This window comes from Fistularia commersonii, chromosome 1, assembly GCF_037954325.1.
Source record: "Fistularia commersonii isolate RoL2024-O1a breed Wild chromosome 1, RoL_Fcom_v1.0, whole genome shotgun sequence".
NCBI classification, from domain to species: Eukaryota; Metazoa; Chordata; class Actinopteri; order Syngnathiformes; family Fistulariidae; genus Fistularia; species Fistularia commersonii.
In genome coordinates, this window is record NC_141284.1 from 23,137,879 (window position 1) to 23,146,897 (window position 9,019).

A 9,019-nucleotide genomic window follows, 5' to 3' on the forward strand; every position below is an offset into this window, starting at 1 on the left:
ATAACAAGGAGCTGAAAGGTCTGTAAAGAAGGGGGGACTGCAGGGCTCGGAGAGCTGGGTGATAATAACAAGTGACTTTTATATACAATTATGCACACACACGCACAAACTACATATACAGTCATACCCCTGGGGTTTGGAGAATTTCAGGATTGACTGTATGTTCAATTGCAGTGGGTGACCGTGGCCTTTTTGCATACAGTTTGTATAGTCTCGCTGTAACCATGCGGGTTCTCCTGCTTCCTCCTACAAAACAAAACCGTAACATCAACAACAACAACATGTTGTTCCAGAAAATAAAGGTCAGCAGCATTACTTGGCCGTGCAAATGGACTGAATGAACTATTTCACAGCTGAGAGGGCCGGTTTGTTTTTTTGCATATTATCGCAGTGGCCCTCTCGTATAAGGGGCCCAAGACTCGATTCTGAAGGGTGGGGCTGCACCACTGGGTTCCAGTAGGACTGACATCACCTTGTAGCTGTAACTCATTTTGCTACAGTGGACTAATCAAACATATGTGCTGGCTGAGACTAGTGGCTTGCATATAAGCCCATGATCTCAGACATGTATATAGTCACACATGAGCACACTTAAACAGAATCTCATACAATGCAAAACATGATGTCACACATGCACATACATACAAAAAGTTCCCATAGGTTCCTGGTCACTTCCATGCCCATTAGTAATACTGGGGTCCCCTTCGCGTGAGCAGTCCCTTTTAGTTGTGTTATTTCTCAACATTCCAAAACAATGTCTGAGGAGAGACTGCAGGAATCGTGCATGATGCAATGAGATGTGACACGCTACTTGCAAGCTTGAAGGGTGTTGCTATCGTCATTTGATGCTAAAGCAGTTTTCAGAGAGATAAAGCGGAGTGTTGCCATATACTTCGATTCTGCTGAGAGCTATCGGTACCCAACAGTCAACATATTCTCCGTGTACTGTAATACTTAATTCAAGTATATTTCTGACCATCCATATTTCTAAACCGCCAGAATATTTGGTCTATGTTCCTGCGCCTTTGTGTATATGTGCATGTACATGCATTCTCCCTCTCCCTTAGTCTAGCTCAGTGAGTGCCAGATAGGAGCACACGTGGCTAACACACTGCAGGTTGCAGTGTGAGACAGGCCAGGTCGGCTGGTGACAGTTTGCAGCCCCTCTCCTGCCTCATTTATCTGCTGTGGCAGAGGACAGAATGCAATTTCCTGCAAGGGGGAGGCCGGGGGGGGGGTGTAGCGGCGAGGAGGCTGGGGGATGCAAAGAACATCAAAGGCCCCTGCAAGCTATCAGGAACTTGAGTACTGCCAGCGCTGCGTGCCAACTCACCAGCCCTTGCTCACCCTGTGGTGCTCCCGGATGTCAGCTATGGCTCTACACACCATTCACTGTGTTAGTTAATATTTGTATGTGTGTGTGTGTATGTGTGTGTGTGTGTGAGAGAGAGAGAGTGAGAGTGAGGATAAAAATACTCCTCCATTTAGAGGCTCAAACACCTTGAGCTGGAGCACTCAGAGCAGCCATTAGTATGAGCAGAAGGTCACAGTTTATCAACCCTGCCACCCTACCTCTCCAACACAAACACCCACTCTCCTCTCCTCTCCTCTCCTCTCCTCTCCTCTCCTCTCCTCTCCTCTCCTCTCCTCTCCTCTCCTCTCCTCTCCTCTCCTCTCCTCTCCTCTCCTCTCCTCTCCTCTCCATCCTTGCGGCCCTCACCCTCAGTCTCGCCTGTGGGCTGAGTGTAATCCAGCTCCTATCAGTGGAGGTGAGGTGAGAGGGCAAAGCAGGGAGGTTCAATTAGGAACATTTGGCGTTGTGTGTGTGTGTGTGTGCGTGCGTGTGTGAGGACTTTGCAATGGAACGTCTAAATGAGAAGCAGGTTGGCTGAGTATGCTTCGTCTCCGTGTTTGTGTGTATCATACATGTGTTCTGCTTCTGTGTCTGAGCAGCTTCTTATCTAGCCGTGTTTGGGTTTGAATCTCTTCCTCCGCTAAGTATCGCTTAGTTCGCTTTTTGGTACTTTATGATGTCAATTTTCATTTTGTCCGCCTATATAAGTCATCATATGCTTGTTTTTTGCATATAGGATAGATTTTGATGAAAAATCAGCATGTATTTGATGTGGTTTCTGCCATGCAAACTGAAAGGTTGGAGGGATCGTTTAAATTACACTGAGAATACAATAATCCTCACTGGTTTCCTTCCTTTCTTGGCATCTGAGTAACTTCCTGATGACGGTCCATTCATCCTGGAAGAATAAAGATGGACTCATATAATCGCAGCCTTGATATATGTCAGCACGAACGCACACTCACAAATCAAATCTTTTACTTATACTTCACCTGGTGTCTTGTTTCATTCCTCGAATAAAGGCTGCAAACAGCTTCTCTCCATGTTTTCATTGCTACAATTCCTGCTTGATGTTTTGAACGCACGAGTATCGTACGAAACGATAGCAGCTGGCAGCTGGTTAAACAGGGGTTTGGCCCACCTCTGTGCATCCATACTGTTTACATCCATTTGATTATGGCCGGGCCTCGGTCAAACATAACATTCAGTGCATGTACTAGCCAGCTGCATGGTGCGGGGTCCTACATTGACCCTATCTAAAGCCTATCACAAACAGGATGGCTGATATTAGCTATGGAATTCTTTTGTCTTGGCCTGTTTGTTACAGTGTGTGGGGGGTCATTCAAGTGACCTCCTCTCCTTGCCTTCCGCTTTCCCCCAGTCTGCCATGTTTGGGCATTCTGTGCAGGACCACCGTACTTTGTCTTTCAGTACTGGCTCTTAGAGGGACAGTTAACCTGGTTACTTGAAAGGCCGCAGCTGAGCTGGAGAGGTTGGACACCAGAGGTGGGATATCTTATCGCAGCCATCAGAAATGCCTTGTCGGCAGCCATTCATTGGGCTCGGGGAAAATAAAGCCTCCCCTTCCCTTAAATGACCGAGTTAGACAGATAACAGCGGACCACGGGGGTCCCCTCTCCCCTTTCCCCACCTGTCTATCAATCTTGCTGCTCCGTGTCTCTCTCTCTCTCTTTTTCTCTCTGTCCCTCTCTCTCTCTGGTTTTATTAGACAGCAAACAGAAAACAGAAAGCCTCAGTGTGGGAAGCCACTTGTTATCTGAGAGTCTTGGGAATCGAGGCCTCGGCAGAGGCTTCACTCAGCGCGTTAATGAAAGAGGGACAATTTGGCCGCTTCCATTCTCAACATACTTAGAACCCCGGTCCCCATCACTGTGCAGGTACCCCTCTTGCTCCCATTTATCTCCCATCCTTTTCTAGAATTCACACCTTGACCTTCTGCTCTGCTCTATGATTCACTCATCAAGAAGAAGGCGTTTGTTTAGCAAGGCAAGTATAACACAGTTTTTGCTACGATCTTCCAAATCTGACACTGTCATGCTGAGATTCCTCACAAGTTGAATGGTGGTTTAATTGGATCCCTAACAGATCGGCGGAATAAAAGACAACGCAAACCCAATTCCTGAAGGTATAAAGATGACATTTCTTTTTGGCAAGGAGCATAAATGTTCATCATTTCTACCTGTGATTTGGAGTTTTATCTCGGTTTAGTGCTGAAAACATCACATGTATCCCAAGTTGCATGGTGCCCATTCTGTCTGTTCGCCCTGCACCGACTGAAAGTATGATGGACAGGTTTTTCAAAGCGACTCACAGCTCTTTTAACCATAGAAAATCCTCCCTATTCAACGGTTCATTAAGGCTGAAAGATTTAAGTTTCCAGAAGCAAACAATGCAGCAGAGAACCACTAAGTTCGCCTTTGTTTGACGCATAGCTGAGGTTTACCATCCCCAGGTGAGCGACAGAGAGCTCCTCTCTGTTCTGATTCTCTCCATGGGGTGGCTCTCCCTGAGGAACCGGGGACGGGATACAGCTGGGCCATTTGAATGCGGTGCAGTAAGGTAAGACGCTGCCGCCGGGCATCCGGAGAGAGAGGGCTCAGCTACCTTTGTGGTAGATACCTGACAGGTTAGGACGATGCACAGACGAACCCCTCCCACCCACTTTCACCTGTGATATTGTCCCAGGTGGAGGGGAAACAGAGGGATAGGTGGAGGGATTGCGGAGGAGGCGGTGAGATGTCCCCATAGGGCATGGCTTCTGTGTAGCTCGATATCCCAGCGGGCTTTGCCGGCCTCCAGAGAAAGGTTAAATGAAGCCAGGGCTGTCTGATGGACAAAGGCCGCAGGTCAGCACACAGCCCTTTGATCCATTCCGGTCCTCTTCAGACCACAGAGCCAGACATTTTTGTTTCCCCATGCTCCTCTATCCCTAGGGCTAGCCCCCTTTTTCCTCTCGATCTGCCCCCGACAACGGAGTCACTTACAAAGCTCTGAGCGCTGTATGGTCTGCCAGTCACCAGTAGGGAGAGGTTTCAAAGAAAAGGCCGTCGGGCTCAGTGTCCCCCAGGTCCCCAGTGAGGAGATAGATACTCGTTCTTTCAGTCCCCTTCACCGGGCCAATACCCCACAGCTGCACTCAGATCTCCAGAGGCCCCATCCAACAAAGACACAGCAAGAGGAGTCCATTTATTGAGGTAAACAGTGGAAATGGAGGAGGGAGATTTGTTGACACATGCTTGACCCCACCTCAGCATCGTTTGGGAGGTTCTATAATCTTTGAAATAAAAAGTGAGGCGAGGGATAATAATAGCTTTCTGAAATAGGTGTGCATTTATTCCCTCGATGTCTTTCTACAAGTGGATATAAGAAATTGGATGTTGCCTGTACTAATAAATATAACCAATGGATGTAATTTGTGTCTGCTGCAAACCGAATCAATCACCTGTCAGACACACTTGCAATCTGGTGGCTTTACAGCAGCCAAGGAAGACTTTATGCCTCACCATTCCATCATATTTTAGGAATCCTTGTGAACTGGCACAGCATACCACCATCAAGAACGTTCCCAATCGGCCACCGAAACGAAGGTACCTTTGCCATCAAATAGTTAAGGGTTCACTTCAAGGAGGTGAGTTCAACCCATATCCGATAATCGACACTGCTCTTTATTTTGCTTCTGGATGATAATAAGGGGAAACAAGGGGAATAAAAGGGGAACAAAAATGTGATTTATTGTAATTGCTTTGTGACAAAAATCACCATTAGGTTCATAGCACAAGTTAAATCGCGAAGGGTGTCAAAACTGTATAAACAGTATATGTATACATAATATCAAATCTTATATTTGCCATGTATCTTATGAGTACGGTGATGTTATATATCAATATCCACTGTGCCACCATGGCCTCTATGGGGTGTTTGCCATCTATATTTTTTGGCAGCTCATGTGAGGTTCAGATCATGAAATGCTTAAATGTCCGAATAGGTATAGGCGTGTGTGGGAGTACGGTTTGTGTGTGGCAGGGGCCCCGAACAAGGGTCACAGGGCCAGGAATGTAAAGGCTATACCGGGGGCCTCTGTGGTGCTAATGGATTAACAGGCCAGCTTGGCATGCTAATGAAGATTGTCCGTGATGTAATGAGCTTCTAATTAGGTCACCTCTGAGTCTGACCCTCTTGTAATGAGGGGGGCAGAAGGGAGAAGAGGGGCCGGGGCTGGTGATAGCGCCCTGACCTGCAGGTGTGAACCGGCCCGGGCTGTGAACAGGGCTGGACATTCCTGGCATTCTCAACTCAGCATCCCCTCCCAAAACTCCCCTCCTCCTGCTTGCCAATAACCCTTCTGTACCGCTATGGGTGGATACACGCACATAAACAATTGGAGCCACATTTCATGCTCCAAGGTGCTTCCCAGTTTAGCTGGAAGAAATAAGCTCCATCGTTTTTTGGGGTTTTTTTTTGTCAATTGCCTCTCCCTTTTTCTTGACGATACCCTTTTTTAACATCGGAGTGCCATCCGCATTATGCCGTGATCAAATGCTAAAAGGAACCGCAGCGGGGGAACTGTCTAATTAAATGTACGGGATTCTAGTTGGAGTGTCTCACTGTGGTGTGTCATCTCTGGTCCGTAACATCGTTTTTCGCTGCGGCACTTTAATTTAACATGTACTTTGCTGTGGCTCACTAGTTGCGATGTCACTATTTTCTCTGCCTGTTTTTTTCTCGGCCTTGGCACAAAGTGGCGCACTGATACCACCCCAAAGCTGTCTTTGACAGAACAAAATGGCTCTTTATTTCAGAGGGGGAGAATAACACCTAGTGTTCCACAGAGCAAGTGAAGAGGTAAAAAATTAATTAGAAATGCCATGTGAAAGGATTCCAGGATTACTGCCAGCACTTTTATTGCACAGCGTATGGGCATTGGATTATTACAACTATTGCATGATTAGTCTAACAGGGATTTTACTATGTGGTGGCAAGTATGTAGTGGGCCTCAATATGAACGAGGAAGGGGTTTTTTTTTCTGTTATTTTTCTCTCCTTTTTCTGCTTGTTGAATTTTGCCAAATTATTCTCAAAACATTTCACCGGGGCACATTTGGTTCTGTTTAAGATCTTAAATAGCAGTTTGCGAATGTGTGTTTTTGCATTTAAATGCTTGCGCACACACTCACTGATAGGGATTCGTTTGTTTGTGAGTTAAGGGTATCAAGATGTAGCATTTGTTGTTCACAGAGGGAGAGAGAAGATCACCGGGGGTTATCAGTCTGGGAAGGCAGTGACCAGGATGAATGGAACTTTGGGGAGTGGTTTAAGGATTGACCCATGAGAGCTTATTGATTTGTTTGTATTCTGGAACTTATCAGATGCTGGTGGCCTGGCCTATTACTTAGCTGGAGTTATGCCTGTGCCTGTGAGGCAACAGACTGTCTTGAAGCAAGATGTAAAACCTGGCCAACCTGGCTTTGTGTGAATTATATAACCAAATAACGGTTTGGATAAAATGCTCACATAAATACTGCGTTAATCCTATTTCTTAAACATATTGAACGTCACAGAGGGGCTCGGGTGCATTCCAACGTTCCCAGGGTGATCACGTCGGACGAGTCTCCGTACTGATATTCACACGTTCTGTACGACTCCATAAACATAATTTAAAGAATTAATAAACTCCCCGCGGAGTGACCTGGAAATAAAATGCAGAACATTCACCCCTCTAGCAAACCCATTATTCTCTCTTATAGCAAACACTGAATGCGTTTTCAACACAAATGCACAAAGTTTGAGCTCATAGCGTTCAGTTTGTGACACTTTCTGTTTGGGTCATACCTCTGCTGAGATGTGTTGTGTCTTCTTTGACTTTGAGAGCAGGGAGGTGCTGAGACAGGAACCCCAAAGACGTAAGTGGACACTCTCTTTATCAGTCCCCAGTTCCCTCTCTTCATGTAGTGGGCTAGACTCATTAGGCCGTCTATAAATGGTCTGGTCCTAATGAGAAGGTTTTTATTGGGCTCTCCCAGGGCCTCCAGGGAATATTCAGACTCCAGTAGGAAGTCGTCTGTCTTGATAGCCTGGCCCTTCTCTCAGTGGTGGTCCGGTCACAATCCACCAAACAGTCGCTCTCCTCATCTACCTGTCCCTGATTTTCCGATTCTCTCTGCTTTTCTTTGTCTCGGCCACCAGCGCCGCATGTAGTTATTCCGCGTTCTGAGAAAAGTCATCTGGTACCCAGTGCTCAGGCAACTTGTGTGTCTTTTAATTGCCTCCTTCCTCCCCTTGGCCTAGCCGGCAATGGCTCTTTTACGAGGTACAGATCCTGGACCCGGCGGCTGCTGCTCGCCCTTTCAAGGGTCTTCCTTTTCTCTCCCAAGGCATGCTCCTCCGCCACCCGAGGCACCGAAACCCCTCTTGTTTTTCCGATCGTCCCTACGGAGCCGCGCTAACGTGTGAAGTGTGTACGGCGAGAGATGACGGCCGGATAGAGACGCTGCCGGTGGCTGATGCAGTTTTAAGTAACGAAGAGCGATTGGTCGTGAAATTGCAACAGATAAAGGCCGCAACGGCCCGGTATTTAACGCTCGTAGTTGAAAACCTTTGCGTTGCGCATCATGAATTGGAGTCCGCGCAGCAAACTAGTCCGGAGCCGCAACTTGGATAACATTTGTATTAGTAAAACTTGCCTGTGCAGCGCCAAGGCCCCGGTGCTCACAGGACAGCGGTGTTTACTTTGTTGCTTAAGTAGATAATGAAGATTCATTTTATGTGTTGCTTTTGGTGATTAAAAGCGTATTCATCACTGTCATGTCAGGCGGTGTTCGAATTAGGGTGAAAGCCTATCCCTGAACAGATGTTTACCGCAAAGGTCAGAGAGCATTCTATGTTTACATCGGCAGGTTTAGGACAGACATGTTTAGAATTTGAAATGCCGCTTTAGGCAATGACTTTAATCAAATTACTTTTTCCTTTTCTCCTACGCTCTCCACTCTGTCGTTGCTCTTAAGGACCTTCTTTTTGTCTCACCAAGATTCAAAACAACTGCTGCTTAGCGTCATTGAGCGTATGTCACTTCCTGCCTTAGGGTGAGTGTGGCCTCTCCACTTCCTCCCTTATTCATACCAGAGGAGGGATCTGAAATCCTGCTTCATCTGAGTTAGCGGAGGGCCTTGTTTCAGCCTTGGGGCTCTCTAAAAGGCATGCAGTTTGTGATTTGGAATAAGATATGTAAATATGGAATGGTCTTTAGTATGTTCCTAAGAGGAAAGTTACTCAGCAGCTGCTTTTTGTAACTGTGTCTAAAGTCAAGCCTTTTAATTCTTGGCAAGCGATACAAAGAGGGGCTGAGCAGAGAGAAGGGAGAGGCATGGCTTATGGGAAATGGAATGATAGCTCAGACCAAAACAAATTGTTTCTGGTTTCACTTGGGCCCGACCCTATTATCAGGCTGAGTGTCAGATCAGACAACTGCCGAAGCAGAGACAGTCCAGATGGACGAAAAAAAAAATGGCTCAGGGGAGATGGTTACCACTGGTGGAAGTGGTAATTCTGCTCTAAGCCTGAAATTTAGAAATGTGTAGTCTGTGCATGTTTGCGTATGTGACCAGTGGGTTGAAGGTCAGGTCTAAGGCCATGGGTTTGGATGGGATGG